Genomic DNA, 16,395 nt, shown 5'->3' on the forward strand with positions numbered 1-16,395 from the left:
TAAATGAGACTGGTTTTCCCTGAATATATCTTTTAAGTTACCAAAGCAGCTAGTCACAACCTGTTTACTTCTGGAACAGATATTTAAAATGAAAATAGAGAGAGTCAGGCCAAAAGAGTTATTTTTCCTTGTCTGTAGTCCACAGCAGTCAAAATCAAAATGAACCCAATAACCTCACAGAACCACAGCCCAGCTCGACCCACACAATGACATCACTGAAGCCATGTGATAAGACAAAAACCTTTCTTAAAGGGACACGGCCATGACAGATGTCAATATATTTTCTTCTTGGATTTCAATCGGTTGAGGTTGAAATATTTTCTGCCCATCCTGTAGACAATGTCCACTCCAATGGGAAGCTTGCTCTTCACAGGTTGAAGGATGGTGGAGATGAAGATGGAGAAAAGGGTGGGGGCGATGACAACCCCCTGCTTGACTCCAGTCTTGACATACAAACATATGATTTAGGAGCAGGAGCAGGCCACTTGGCCCCTCAAGCTTGTTCCGCTATTTAATAAGATCAAGGCTGGTCTTATTGTAATGGTGACCCCTAATTCTAGATTCTTGCTCATGAGGAAACATTCTCTCCACATAAACCCTGTTAAGACTCCTCAGGATCATATATGTTTCAATCAAGTTGCCTTTTACTCTTATAAACTCCCATTGGTAAAGCCTGGCCTGTCTAACCTTTCCCTATACAACCTGCCCATTCCTGGTAGTAGTCGAGTAAACCTTCTCTGAACCGCTACTAACACATTTACATTTTTACTTAAATAAGGAGACCAATACTGTACACAGTGCTCCAGATGTGATCTCACCAATTCCCCATAAAAATGCCCTATTATCTCAAAACTTTTGGATTTAATTCCCCTCCAATCAATGATAACATTCTATTAGCTTTCTTAATTACTTGCTGTACCGGCATACTAACCTTTTATGATCCAAGCAGCAGGACTGCCAGATACCTCTGCATCTCAGAGTTCTGCAATCTCTCACCATGTAGATAATATGTTTCTCTTCTATTTTTTCCTGCCAAAATGGTCAATTTTGCATTTTCCACATTATATTCCATTTGCCAGATCTTTGTCCATTCACTCAACCTATCCCTGCCCCTTTGTAGCCTTCTTATGTCCTCTTCACATCTTACTTGGCCATCTATTTTTTTGTATCATCAGCAAATTTAGCAAGCTTACCTTTGGTCCTTTCATCCAAGTCAAATTGTAAATAGTTGAGGCCCTTGCACTGATTCCTGTGGCATTCCACTCATTACAAAATGCCAACCAGGAGAAGACTATTTTATATTTTCCCTCTGTTTCCTGTCAGCTAGCCAATCTTATTTCCATGGCAATAGGTTACCCCCTACACCATGAACTTTTATATTCCACAATAACCTTTGATGTGGTACCTCGTCAAATGTCTTCTTGAAATCTAAGTACAGTATGTCCACCGGTTCCCCTTTATCCATCGCATATGTTTCTTCTTCAAAGAGCTCCAATAAATTAGCTAAACATGATTTTCTCTTTCACAAAACAATGTTGACTCTGCCTGATTACTTGGAATTTGTCCAAGTGTCTTGCTGTAACATCTTTAGTAACAGCTTCGAACATTTTCTCCATGGGAGATGCTGGGCTAACTGACCTGTAGTTTCCTGCTTTCTGTCTGCCTCTCTTTTTGAATAAAGGAGTTGCATTCACTATTTTCCAATGAGATGGATCCATCCCAGAATCTGGTGAATTTGGGAAAATTAAAGCCAAAAGGGCGAGACTTCAGTAAAGAGCACGGAGAGACAGGGGCAAGACCTCAGTAAAGAGGTGGAGAGTCAGGGGCGAGACTTCAGTAAAGAGCACGGAGAGACGGGGCGAGGCCTCAGTAAAGAGCGCGGAGTGACATGGGCGAGACCTCAGTAAAGAGCGTGGAGAGACAGGGGCGAGACCTCAGTAAAGAGTGCGGCGAGACAGGGGCGAGACCACAGTAAAGAGCACAGAGAGACAGGGGCGAGACTTCAGTAAAAGGCGCGGAGAGACGGGGCGAGACCTCAGTTTGGTGGTATGTATTAGGGGTATTACAGTACCTGTGATGCCGAGAGGCTATTGGTGGATAGACGCTGGGTCCCGATTGGATCAGCCACCTACTGGCTCCACCCAGTAAGGCAGAGTATAAGAGCACGGGTTCTCCCAGAAGCCGCATTTTGTAACTGTGCTGCTGGGGAACAAGTCTGCGTAATAAAGCCATCGATTGACTCCATCTCTTCTCGTCTCGTGAGTAATTGATCGTACTACACTCAGTAAAGAGCGCGGAGAGAGAGAGGGCGAGACGTCAGTAAAGAGCGGGGAGAGAGAGAGGGCGAGACCTCAGTAAAGACAGCGGAGAGAGGGCGAGACTTCAGTAAAGAGCGCGGAGAGAGGGCGAGATTCAGTAAAGAGCGCAGAGAGGGCGAGATTTCAATATAGAGCACGGAGAGGGAGAGAGAGGGTGAGACCTCAATCAAGAGTGCGGAGAGAGAGAAGGCGAGACTTCAATTAAGAGCGCGGAGAGAGAGAGGGCGAGACTTCAATAAAGAGCACGGAGAGAGAGGGCGAGACTTCAATAAAGAGCGCGGAGAGAGAGAGGGTGAGACCTCAGTAAAGACAGCGGAGCGAGAGAGAGCAAGACTTCAATAAAGAGCGCTATCGGGGAAGACAGCTGTTTGTCCATTTAAAAACTGAAATAAAACCGGGAAAGTGACATCACACGAAACTGTGACCTGATTGGCTGAAAGGCAGACTGGGCTAAATTTGAATATCGGGAGCTACTGATTTAAATACTAGTTTTGATTTGACTTGGATTACTATTTTTAAGTTGATTTGAATTACTGTTTGTTAATTTTTTAATTTGACTTAAATAACTATTTTGGGTTGATTTAAATTACTATTTTTAAGTTGAATTAAATAACTCCTTTAACTTCAATTAAATAACTATTTGTAATTTGTTGTCAGATCAAGAGGGATAAATACTCATTTTTTTAAAAAAAATCTAATTAAATAGTATACGGGGTTTGGTTTTAATCTGACACAAAAACATCTTTCTGAAGTTTAATTTCAAAGGTTTAATTTAAAGGAATAAATCATGGCAGGACAGCTCCAAGGTGTAGTTTGCTCCTCTTGTTCCATGTGGCAGGCTGGGGACAGTTCCAGTCCCCAGGATCAGCATGTGTGCAGGAAGTGTCTCCAGTTACAACTCCTGGAAGCTCGGGTTTCAGAGCTGGAGCGGCGGCTGGAGATACTGTGGAGCATCCGCGAGTGGGAGAGTATCGTGGATAGCACGGATAGAGAGGTGGTCACACCGCAGGCTCAGACTCCGCAGGGAGGAAGGGAATAGGTGACCACCAGATAGAGCAAGAGAGCGAGGCAGGTAATGCAGGAATCTCCTGTGACCATTCCCCTGCAGAACAGATATACCATTTTGGATATTGTTGAGGGGAATGGCCTCACAGGGAAAAACAGCAACAGCCAAAATCGTGACACCACGGTTGGTTCTGCTGGAGGGGAGGAGTAATAAGTGTGACAGTGCAATAGTTATAGGGGATTCAACTGTAAGGGGAATAGACAGGCGTTTCTGTGGCCGCAAACGAGCCTCCAGGATGGTATGTTGCCTCCCTGGTGCTGGGGTCAAGGAAGTCTTGGAGCTGGTACAGGACATCCTGGAGGGGGAGGGTGAACAGCCAGCGGTCGTGGTAAACATCGGTACAAACGACAGAGGTAAAAAAAGGGGTGAGGTCCTAAAAGCAGAATACAGGGAGCTAGGAAGGAAGTTAAGAAATCGAACCTCAAAGGTAGTGATCTCAGGATTACTAGCGGTGCCACGTGCTAGTCAGAGTAGAAATGACAGGATATATAGGATGAATACATGGCTGAAGAGATGGTGTCAAGGGGAGGGTTTCAGATTCCTGGGGCATTGGGACCAGTTCTGGGGGAGGTGGGACCTGTACAAACTGGATGGGTTACACCTGGGCAGGACTGGAACTGATGTCCTAGGGGGGCTATTTGCCAGAGCAGTTGGGGAGGGTTTAAATTAAAATGCCAGGGGGATGGGAACCTACGCAAGGAGTCAGAGAAAGAGGGAGCAAGGACAAAAGCAAAAGGTAGAAAAGTGAATAAGAAAAGTGATAGGTGGAGAATCTAAGGATAAAATTCAAACAGGGCAGTAGAGAAAAATATTGGGAGCAAGACAAGCATTGTGAAAAAGACAAACTTGAAGGCTCTGTGCCTTAATGCACGGAGCATCTGCAATAAAGTGGATGACCTAATCACGCAGATAGATATAAATGGGTATGATATAATTGGGATTACAGAGATATGACTGCAGGGTGAACAGGGATGGGAACTGAATGTCCCAGGGTTCTCAGTATTTAGGAAGGACAGGCATACTAAGGGAATATCGGTGATCATGGGTGGTTTTAATCTTCACATAGATTGGGCAAATCAAATTAGCCACAATGCCGTAGAGGAGGAATTCCTGGAGTGTATACGGGATGGTTTTATTGACCAATATGTGGAGGAACCAACTACAGAGCAGGCCATCTTAGACTGGGTACTGTGTAATGAGAAGGGAATCATTGCCAATCTGGCCGTACGAGACCCCTTGGGGATGAGCGACCATAACATGATAGAATTTTTTATCAAGATCGAGAGTGAAGTAGTTGATACGGAGACTAGGGTGCTGAATCTTAATAAAGGGAACTATGAGGATATGAGGCGTGAGTTGGCCTTAATAGATTGGGGAGAGTTACTTAAAGGGATGACAGTGGATAGACAATGGCAAACATTCAAGGAATGCATGGAGGAACTACAGCAACTGTTTATTCCTGTCTGGCACAAATGCAAAGGGGGTAAGCGGACCAATCCATGGCTTACAAAGGAAATTAGAAATAGTATCCGATACAAGGAAGAAGCATACAGATTGGCCAAGAAAAATAATAGGTCTGAGGATTGGGAGCAGTTTAGAATTCAGCAAAGAAGGTCCAAGGGATTGATTAATAAGGGGAAAGTACAGTATGAAAGAACGCTTGCAGGGAACATAAAGACTGACACTAAGAGTTTCTACAGATATGTGAAGAGAAAGAGATTGGTAAAGAGAAATGTAGGCCCACTACAGCCAGAAACAGGGGAATGCATAATAAGGGACAAAGAAATGGCTCAGTAATTAAATACATACTTTGGTTCTGTCTTCACAAAAAGGGGACACAAATCAGATCCCAGGAATGTTGGAGAATGAAAGGTTCAGTGAGAGGGAAGAACTGAGGGAGATCAACATTAATAGAGAAATGGTGCTGGGATAACTGATGGGATTGAAGGCGGATAAATCCCCAGGGCCTGAGAATCTACATCCCAGAGTGCTTAAGGAGGTGGCTCTGGAAATAGTGGATGCATTGGTCGTCATCTTCCGGGATTCTATAGACTCTGGAACTGTCCCTGTAGATTGGAGGGTAGCTCACGTCACTCTGATATTCAAAAAGGGAGGTAGAGAGAAAGCAGGGAATTATAGACCAGTAAGTCTAACATCGGTAGTGGGGAAAATGCTTGAATCCATTATCAAGGACTTTATAGCGGAACATTTAGAAAGCAGTGGCCTGGATCAGTCAGAGTCACCATGGATTTATGAAGGGAAAATCGTGCTTGACAAACTTGTTGGAATTCTTTAAAGAGGTAACCTGTACAGTCGACAAGGGGGACCCAGTCGATGTGGTATATTTGGCCTTTCAGAAGGCATTTGACAAAGTCCCGCATAAGAGATTATTGTGCAAAATTAAAGCGCATGGGATTGGGGGAAATGTATTGAGGTGGATAGAAAACTGGTTGGCAGAGAGGAAACAAAGAGTAGGGATTAATGGGTCCTTTTCAAATTGGTAGGCAATAGCCAGTGGGGTAGCACAGGGATCGGGTGCTGGGACCCCAGCTATTCACAATATAGATTAATGAATTTGGGTGAGGGAACAAAATGTAACATCTCAAAGTTTGCAGATGATACCAAATTAGGTGGGAGGGTGAATTGTGACGAGGATGCAGGGATCCTACAGCAAGATCTGGACAGGTTGAACGAGTGGGCAAACCAATGGCAGATGCAGTATAATTTGGATAAGTGTGAGGTTATTCATTTTGGAAGCAAAAACAGGAAGGCAGATTACTACCTGAATGGTTGTAAATTGGGAGAGGGAAATATGCAGCGGGAGCTGGGTGTCCTTGTGCACCATTCGCTGAAGGTAAGCATGCAGGTGCAGAAAGCGGTAAAGAAGGCTAATGGTATGTTGGCCTTCATTGCACAAGGTTTCGAGTATAGAAGCAGGGATGTGTTGGAGTATTGGTCTCCTTCTCTGAGGAAGGATGTCGAGGGGCTGGTGTAGCACTGGGCTAAATCGCTGGCTTTTAAAGCAGACCAAGGCAGGCCAGCAGCACGGTTCAATTCCTGTACCAGCCTCCCCGAACAGGCGCCGGAATGCGGCGACTAGGGGCTTTTCACAGTAACTTCATTTGAAGCCTACTTGTGACAATAAGCGATTTTAATTTCATTTTCATTTCATTTCATTTTCTTGTTCTCGAGGGAGTGCAGCGAAGTTTTACCAGACTGATTCCAGGGATGGCGGGACTGTCATATGAGGAGAAATTGACTAGGTTAGGATTGTTCTCACTGTAGTTCAGAAGAATGAGGGGGGATCTCATAGAGACTTATACAATTCTGACAGGACTAGACAGGGTAGATGCAGAGAAGATGTTACCAATGATGGGTGTGTCCAGAACCAGGGGTCACGGCCTGAGGATTCAGGGTAAACCATTTCGGACAGAGGTAAGGAGACATTTTTTCACACAAAGAGTGGTGAGCCTGTGAATTGATGCTAAAACTTTGAATATATTCAAGAGGTGGCTGGATCTAGCACTTGGGGAGAATGGGATCAAAGGCTGTGGGGAGAAAGCAGGATTGGGCTATTGAGTTGGATGATCAGCCATGATCGTGATGAATGGCGGAGCAGAATCGAAGGGCCAAAAGACCTCCTCCTGCTTCTATCATCCATGTATCTATGGAACTCATCACTATTTCCCTATCCAGTTCTTTTAAGGTCAGAGAATGAAGCCCATCAGGACCAGAGGACCTGACAGACCGCATCCTGCGATGATTTTCATCCCCTTAGGTACTGACTCCACCCCTCTTCCTTCCAATTTTATGAGGCTGAACCAGACGTTTCAATCTTTCCATTCTCTTGCAGTGAACATACCAGAACGGTCTGCCTTGAGCTGAGTTGTAGGCCTGTTTTTGCCAAACAGGAAAAGAACAGCACTCAAGCCCTGGGTAACATTTGCATTGATCGAAATAATAGGCACTTGACTTTCATCAATTTGTAAGGTTCCCACCTATTTAAAACCTATCTGTCTGCAAAACCCAGAAGGTTAACATTGTCAACAGTTTGTATCTGAACAGGTACGTAATCTTTTAGCTTTAATCAACTAACTGCCCAGTTTTTGTGAGTAGGGTTAAAATTAATTCACTAGCAAAATACTGCAGCTGCTGTAAATCTGAAATAAAAATTCTGGAAACTATCAATAGGTCTAGCAGCATCCACAGAGAGAAAGAAACCATTCACAATTCAGGTCAGAAAAGGGCATAGATCTGAAACACTAACTTTGTTTCTACCTCTACAGATAATGCCATACATGAATTAATGTTAAAATTAATTCCTTTGGGGGCAATATTCAGCCCAACATAGCTGTCACTGAGGACGGTGATGCGGGCGCAACATACGAGGAGAATCGGGAAATCCTTGCCAGTGAGATCGCATTTTCCGATTTTCCATGTGCCTCACTAGTGACATAGCGAGGATGCCACCCTGGAAGGTCGGGAATCTCATTTACATGATTTAACATATTATTAGCGGTACTTCCCCCTCACTGAATATTCATTGCGTGCCGACTGCAGTAGTGCATAGAAACGGGAGCCTGATGACCTCATCTCTGAAGAGGATATGGGAGGTGAGTACTTAGGTCACCATCACCCTCCAGGTTACCCTCAATTACAGAGGGATATCAGAGAGGATACGGGGGACCCAGGTAAGTACCACACAGGGAACATGGGTGGGCGGTTAGGTTCTGTCTCTGCATCACGGAGTGGGGTATTGGGGGGGTGGGCCCACAACGCAGGCCTTAGTGGCTCTTCATGGCTGCGAGCCTCTGGGTTTCAAGGGGTCTGGCAGCTGATGCGCAGTCAGCATTTCCTGTGTCCCCCTTACATGGCTTGTGGCGATATCATTGCTGAAGGATTACCCTTCCAGAGTGCCAACTGGAAGTGGGTGGGAGCAGATGAATTCACAGGGTTAGCACAGGGACCGACTCTGGGGTCTCTAGGTGGGGTCCCGTGAAATGCCAGGTAGCATGGGTAGAGTAGAGGACTCTGATAAAGGGTGGTTGCCAGCATCATCAGGGCAGAAGGCCCTCACATCGGGGGCAGGACGAGTACAGTGAGAATGAACTCCAACTCTCAGGCTGCAAAGTGCAGCACAAAGGCATGAGCTATCCGGAAGTTCAAGGCTCCTGGTTTTGGATGCCAGGCTGTCAGGAATTAAAGTATGGGTGACTGGCTGTTCATGTTGGGAGGCATGTTTAATCTGAGCCCTTGAGATCTGGGGGAATGAGGGTTCCCTCTCAGGATGATGCTGACTGAAAATTGCAATCTTCACATGCATCAGGTGTGCTTCGCCTGCCACAAAGGAAAACCAGTTGCCTGATCAACGCTCTGGTACTTCCTTGATGAGCCAATTGTGCCAATTTAGTCAGTACTGCAATGCATGAGTGTGCCACTGATTGGTTCTCGATAGTTAACACTTTGGGAACTTTGTCCAAAAGCATTGAACTCCAAAGTTAATATTGACCTCTCCATCACAGAGAGGTTACACAGATGTTGCCCCCAATGCAAGGTATTATGAGAATACACTCATCACTTACCAATTCAGAAGGTGACAAGGTGTCTCGTTTTCCCAAGAGGTTAGAATGCAGGTCTATTAAATGTACTCAGCTACCCTCACTCCTCACCCTTGGTGGGGTCACGCAGCTCGCTGTGGCTCTCAAGGGTCAAAGTGCTTCTGTTAATTGGAGTTAAGAGGGACAACTGTGGGGAATTGGCCATTGTGTGATAGGGGAGAGAGGGAGCCTCATTGGAAAGGTGTTGGCATAGTGGGATGAGCATGGGTGGATGTCCCAGATCCTGAGAGAGAACCAGAAGCCTGCCTGCTAGTTAGTCCCACAGAGGTGTTGAGTATCTGTGCTGGTGGAGGGCGGGTGTCAGGTGTGACACCTCTTCATTGCTGGTCTCCAAGGTGTCTCATTTGGAGTTGCTTGGGTCTGTGGTGTCCAGGGGCTGTGAGGATGGTCCAGATTAGTCTGCTGATTGGCCTGCAATGGAAGGGAGATGGCATTAGTGTAGGGCTGGGGAACACCAAGAGGAGAAAGGTCACTCATGTGAGGATTGCGCCATGGCTGGATGTGTTAAGGTTCTCACTTGTGTCTCTTGTGCCCACCTCACCCTCTACACAGGTAGGGTCCTATCCTCACTGGCAAGCTCAAGGGATCATTCTTCACAGTGGGCGAGGGTCTTGAGTCCTGGTATCACTCTGACTGGCTGTGCCTACTTACACCAGTTGTGCTTGAGCTTGACCTGCAATAATAGATAGATTCTAGACAGGATCGCACCAGGTCAGATGGCAATGAGTTCCAGCATGCGTGAGGGGGTGAGTGGGAGCGGGGATGAGAGGGGCAGGGGAGCTAGTGGGGGGGGCTAATGGAGAGTGGGGTCCCTACAAGATGGGTGGGAATAAGATCACCATGGAGGTGTGAGGGTTGTGTTTAGGGGTGCTGCAGGATACATGAGGAGCAGACTTTCTCCGCCTCCACGAAGGAGGTCATTCATCTTCTTTCAGCACTGTAGCCCCGTCCTGCTATGGAGTGAGATGGCACTCGCAATTGCGGCCACAGCATCCCATGCGAGATTGGTCACCTTGCTGACAGGATGTCTGCCTGATCGAGGGTAGAGGGTCCTGCCTCGTCTGAATCCCATCCAGAGGTTTTTTGAGGGCTCCGTCTGTGAAGTGTGATGCTGTCTCTCTGGCACCCACGCCCCCTAACTGGGCTTGGAACAAGTGCTGGGAGGCATTTAAATGGCGAACCCCACTGATTGCAGCGATGAAGTCATGGCCAGGGAATCAGAGGCATTCTGCCACGGGCACTCGCAAAACACGTGGAAAAGTTAATATCCTTTAAGCGTCAGATATGGTTTATTTATTTCTTTATTACCATATGTCACGATTAAATAAACCATTAGACAGTGTAATGCAAAGTAATGCTAATTCCTATAATTGGTAAAGGATTATTCTTTTAAATGTGTCGCAATAATATTCACCACTGGCTCTGACTGTCAGTAAAAATTTACTTACATATGAGCTTTCTGTTTTGTTAAAATAACAGACAGTCTATAAAACTTTGCTTTTCGACCTCAATGATAGCTCTTTTCCACTGAACTGGAAGGTGCTCAAGCCTCACTTTAAAAAACCTGATCTTATTGTCTAGGCGGACAATTCAGTGCAGCACTGCTGCAGGTGTTTTCTGATTTGTTATGTTGTAAGTGTAACATAAGCGGCTTCCTTGTGGTGCACTTGACAAAGGAAGGTTCAGACGTGGAGATAACTTCAAAACGTTTATTAAACTATTTACACTTCTATGACTCAGGTTCTACACTACTGCTAATCCTACTATAGCTACCCAGACTGACTAACCAGTTGCTGCAATCCACGTGGTGGGTGTAATATTGAATCAACCCTGTGTCTCTACCCATTGACTGTCTCCACTGGAAAGAGGCAGATCATGTGTGTGGTGTCCTTTATATATGGGTTGGTGTAATGTCCTCCTGTGGTGGTGTCACTTATGTGATGTGTGTATCGTGAATGCCCATTGGTCATGTCCTATCTAACTGTTCTATTGGTTGAGTATCTGTGTATCATGTCTCCGGTGCTCCTTCTAGTGTCTAGCTAGCCTACATGCATTTACATTGATGCACATCACCACATCCCCCTTTTTTTATATGTTACATATTTTCTGTACACTTTGAGAAAATTGAACAAAAAACAGGTAGATAGGTTAAGGTGTGTACAAGTCATGGGAATAGTGATTAAACAAGAAGTCCAAATAATTCGTGTTAGTCCAAAAACCATCAATCATCATGGTCAAATGTCTCTCTTGGTTATGAACGCCATCAACGTCCCTGTGCCACAGGAACCAAGAAGTGGTCAAATCACTTCGCTGTCTGATTTGGAGTCCCTTTCTTTTTCGATGTTTGTGATGGTGCTGTCGGATGGCATCTTGTAGCTGATAAGGTGTTGACGTTGAAGAGGTACCATCAACAGTATCATTCGAGGTCATGGATGTGCCATATGTTGAAGTTGGATAAGACTGGACATACTGGTTCTGGCCACATGCTGTGCTGGAAGGGTGATCCTGCTGAGAACCGTTGAAGCTTGTCGAATTGGAAACAGAATTGCTGCTCGCATAAATACCTGGTGATGGTGTGAAACTAGAACCTTGCATCTGATAGGAATATGCCATCTGGCCAGGCTGGGGTGCAGCAAATCCTGGGCCGTAACTAAAGCATCCAGTCTGTAGTGCAGATTGCGCTTGCGGTAGTCCTCCTTCGGACTTGATTCCATTAGTGTGCAATCCGTAGTGCTGGCCTGTTTGAGAATATGCTGCATAGACTGCTGGCTGCTGCATGCCTGCATACTGGGTTTGTCCAGCATGAGCTGTCATTGGCTGCACTACTGGTGTGGAAACAATGTGTGGATATAGCTGTAGTGAATATTGGTGTATTCCTCTTGGACTGTAGCCGCTGCTTGTTATGACTGACCCAGTGTAATTGTTAAGTGATCCATCTCCTGTCGTTGTGGCATTTGCTGTCACCCTGAGCGTGCCATCGCTGAGGTTGCGGCACTCCCTGTCTGGAGTAAAGTCCGGCTTACGTGAATGAGTTGGTTGCTCCCCATCTGGAGTCTGGTCTGTCTTAACTGAGTCAGTGTCGGTTTGTTGATGCATGTGACTTGTGGAGAGGTTCGAGCGAATGAGGGTGGAAGTATCGTGGTGTCACCGGAGTCACCAGTGATCTCATAGTGATTGTCGAGTGCCTCTGTACACACTAGCTGAGGTCTGTCACTTTGCACATCTTGCATGGGAAGTGGGATGCTGTCGTCACGCGTCTCACATACCGTGGGTAGAGCCTCAATAGCTGCTTGTTGTTCACTTGGGTTGGGTAAATTATCAGAGTCTTCATCTGGTGGAGTAAACAATGTGGGTGGACTGTCATTGTCTTGCTGTTGTCCTTCATTTGGGCTTGGACTGTCATCGTTGCTTTGTTCTTCACTGTAGCATGATAAACCGTCATGATCGTCCTGCTGTGCACTGGAGCGTGGTAGACTGTCACAGTCTTCTTGCTGTTTACTTGAGCATGGCAGACTTGCATCGTCTGCTGCTAGTTGGTCAGAGGAGGTTACTAGACCCTCATGGACTTGTTCCTGCAAGGACTGCGCGTCGGAGTCTTGCATTGCTTCTATCGTGGCGGCTGTCCACGAGCTCACTGCGGAGGCTTGTGACACTGGAGTCACGTCTTGTGTGTGCAAGGACTGCGCTCTGGAGTCTTGCGTTTCTTCTATGTGGGGTCTGTCCACGAGCTCGCTGTGGAGGCTTGTGACACTGGAGTCACTTCTTGTTCATACAAGGGCTGCGGTGTGGAGTCTTGCGTGTCTTCTTTCGTAGAGTCGGGAACCCTGAGTGGTGCGTGGACCACGCTCTGTGTGGCAGCAGGCCGCTCTCTGTGGGCTTGTACCACTCTCTGTCTCTTGGTTTCAGGCCGCAGCATAATCCTGTACTCACGAGTCGGGTTGTCATATCTGCTGGGCTGAACATAAGAACTAGGAACAGGAGTAGGCCATATGGCCCCTCGAGCCTGCTCCGCCATTTAATGAGATCATGGCTGATCTTTGTGGACTCAGCTCCACTCTCCGGCCCGTACACCATATCCCCGAATCCCTTTATTCTTTAGAAAGGCATCTATCTTTTTCTTAAAAATGTTTAAAGAAGGAGCCTCAACTGCTTTACTGGGCAAGGAATTCCAGAGATTCACAACCCTTTGGGGGAAGAAGTTCCTCCAACACTCCGTCCTAAATCTACCTCCCCTTATTTTGAGGCTATGCCCCCTAGTTCTGCTTTCCCCGATCAGTGGAAACAACCTGCCCGCATCTAGAACATAGAACATAGAACGATACAGCACAGTACAGGCCCTTCGGCCCACGATGTTGCACTGAAACAAAAGCCATCTAACCTACACTATGCCATTATCATCCATATGTTTATCCAATAAACTTTTAAATGCCCTCAATGTTGGCGAGTTCACTACTGTAGCAGGTAGGGAATTCCACGGCCTCACTACTCTTTGCGTAAAGAACATACCTCTGACCTCTGTCCTATATCTATTACCCCTCAGTTTAAAGCTATGTCCCCACGTGCCAGCCATTTCCATCCGCGGGAGAAGGCTCTCACTGTCCACCCTATCTAATCCCCTGATCATTTTGTATGCCTCTATTAAGTCTCCTCTTAACCTTCTTCTCTCCAACGAAAACAACCTCAAGTCCATCAGCCTTTCCTCATAAGATTTTCCCTCCATACCAGGCAACATCCTGGTAAATCTCCTCTGCACCCGCTCCAAAGCCTCCACGTCCTTCCTATAATGCGGTGACCAGAACTATACGCAATACTCCAAATGCGGCCGTACCAGAGTTCTGTACAGCTGCAACATGGCCTCCTGACTCCGGAACTCAATCCGTCTACCAATAAAGGCCAACACTCCATAGGCCTTCTTCACAACCCTATCAACCTGGGTGGCAACTTTCAGGGATCTATGTACATGGACACCTAGATCCCTCTGCTCATCCACACTTCCAAGAACTTTACCATTAGCCAAATATTCCGCATTCCTGTTATTCCTTCCAAAGTGAATCACCTCACACTTCTCTACATTAAACTCCATTTGCCACCTCTCAGCCCAGCTCTGCAGCTTATCTATATTCCTCTGTAACCTGCTACATACTTCCACACTATCGACAACACCACCGACTTTAGTATCGTCTGCAAATTTACTCACCCACCCTTCTGCGCCTTCCTCTAGGTCATTGATAAAAATGACAAACAGCAACGGCCCCAGAACAGATCCTTGTGGTACTCCACTTGTAACTGAACTCCATTCTGAACATTTCCCATCAATCACCACCCTCTGTCTTCTTTCAGCTAGCCAATTTCTGATCCACATCTCTAAATCACCCTCAATCCCCAGCCTCCGTATTTTCTGCAATAGCCTACCGTGGGGAAGCTTATCAAACGCTTTGCTGAAATCCATATACACCACATCAACTGCTCTACCCTCGTCTACCTGTTCAGTCACCTTCTCAAAGAACTCGATAAGGTTTGTGAGGCATGACCTACCCTTCACAAAGCCATGCTGACTATCCCTGATCATATTATTCCTATCTAGATGATTATAAATCTTGTCTCTTATAATCCCCTCCAAGACTTCTCAAAGAACTCGATAAGGTTTGTGAGGCATGACCTACCCTTCACAAAGCCATGCTGACTATCCCTGATCATATTATTCCTATCTAGATGATTATAAATCTTGTCTCTTATAATCCCCTCCAAGTCTCTATCCTACCTATTCCCTTCATAATTTTATATGTCTCAATAAGATCCCCCGCATCCTTCTAAACTCCAATGAGTACAGTCCCAGTCTACTCAACCTCTCGTCATAATCTAATCCCCTCAACTCTGGGATCAACCTAGTGAATCTCCTCTGCACTCCCTCCAGTGCCAATATGTCCTTTCTCAGGTAAGGAGACCAAAACTGAACACAATACTCCAGATGCGGCCTCACCAACACCCTATACAATTGCAGCATAACCTCACTAGTCTTGAACTCCATCCCTCTAGCAATGAAAGACAAAACTCGATTAGCCTTCTTAATCACCTGTTGCACCTGCACACCAACTTTTTGCGACTCGTGCACCAGCACACCCAGGTCCCTCTGCACAGCAGCATGTTATAACATCTTACCGTTTAAATAATAATCCATTCGGCTGTTATTCCTCCCAAAATGGATAGCCTCACACTTGGCAACATTGAATTCCATCTGCCAGACCCTAGCCCATTCACCTACCTATCCAAATCCTTCTGCAGACTTCCGGTATCCTCTGCCCTTTTTGCTTTACCACTCATCTTAGTGTCGTCTGCAAACTTTGACACATTGCACTTGGTCCCCAACTCCAAATCGTCTATGTAAGTTGTGAACAACTGCGGGCCCAACACTGATCCTTGAGGGACCCCACTAGTTACAGGTTGCCAACCAGAGAAACACCGATTTATCCCCACTCTCTGCTTTCTGTTAGTTAACCAATCCTCTACCCATGCTACCACTTTACCCTCAATGCCATGCATCTTTAGTTTATGCAGCAACCTTTTGTATGGCACCTTGTCAAAAGCTTTCTGGAAATCCAGATATACCACATCCATTGGCTCCCCGTTATCTACTGCACTGGTAACGGCCTCAAAAAATTCTACCAAATTAGTCAGACACGACCTACCCTTTGTGAACCCATGCTGCGTCTGCCCAATGGGACAATTTCCCTCCAGGTGCCCCGCTATTTCCTCCTTAATGATAGATTCCAGCATTTTCCCTACAACCGAAGTTAAGCTTACCGGCCTATAATTACCCGCTTTCTGCCGACCTCCTTTTTTAAACAGTGGTGTCACGTTTGCTACTTTCCAATCCTCTGGGAACACCCCAGAGTCTAGTGAATTTTGATAAATTATCACTAGTGCGTTTACAATTTCCCTAGCCATCTCTTTTAACACTCTGGGATGCATCCCATCAGGGCCAGTAGACTTGTCTACCTTTAGCCCCATTAGCTTGCCCAATACTGCCTCCTTAGTGATTACAATCATCTCAAGGTCCTCACCTATCATATCCTTATTTCCTTCAGTCACTGGCATGTTATTTGTGTCCTCCACTGTGAAGACTGACCCAGAAAACCTGTTCAGCTCCTCAGCCATTTCCCCGTCTCCTATTATTAAATCTCCCTTCTTATCTTCCAAAGGACCAATATTTACCTTAGCCACTCTTTTTTATCTTATATATTTGTAGAAGCTTTTACTATCTGCTTTTATGTTCTGAGCCAGTTTACTTTCATAGTCTACCTTATTCTTCTTTATGGCTTTTTTAGTAGCTTTCTGTTGTCCCCTAAAGACTTCCCAATCCTCTAGTCTCCCACTAATTTTTGCCACTTTGTAT

The sequence above is a fragment of the Scyliorhinus torazame genome, chromosome 4 (genome assembly GCF_047496885.1).
Source record: "Scyliorhinus torazame isolate Kashiwa2021f chromosome 4, sScyTor2.1, whole genome shotgun sequence".
In the NCBI taxonomy this organism is placed as follows: Eukaryota; Metazoa; Chordata; class Chondrichthyes; order Carcharhiniformes; family Scyliorhinidae; genus Scyliorhinus; species Scyliorhinus torazame.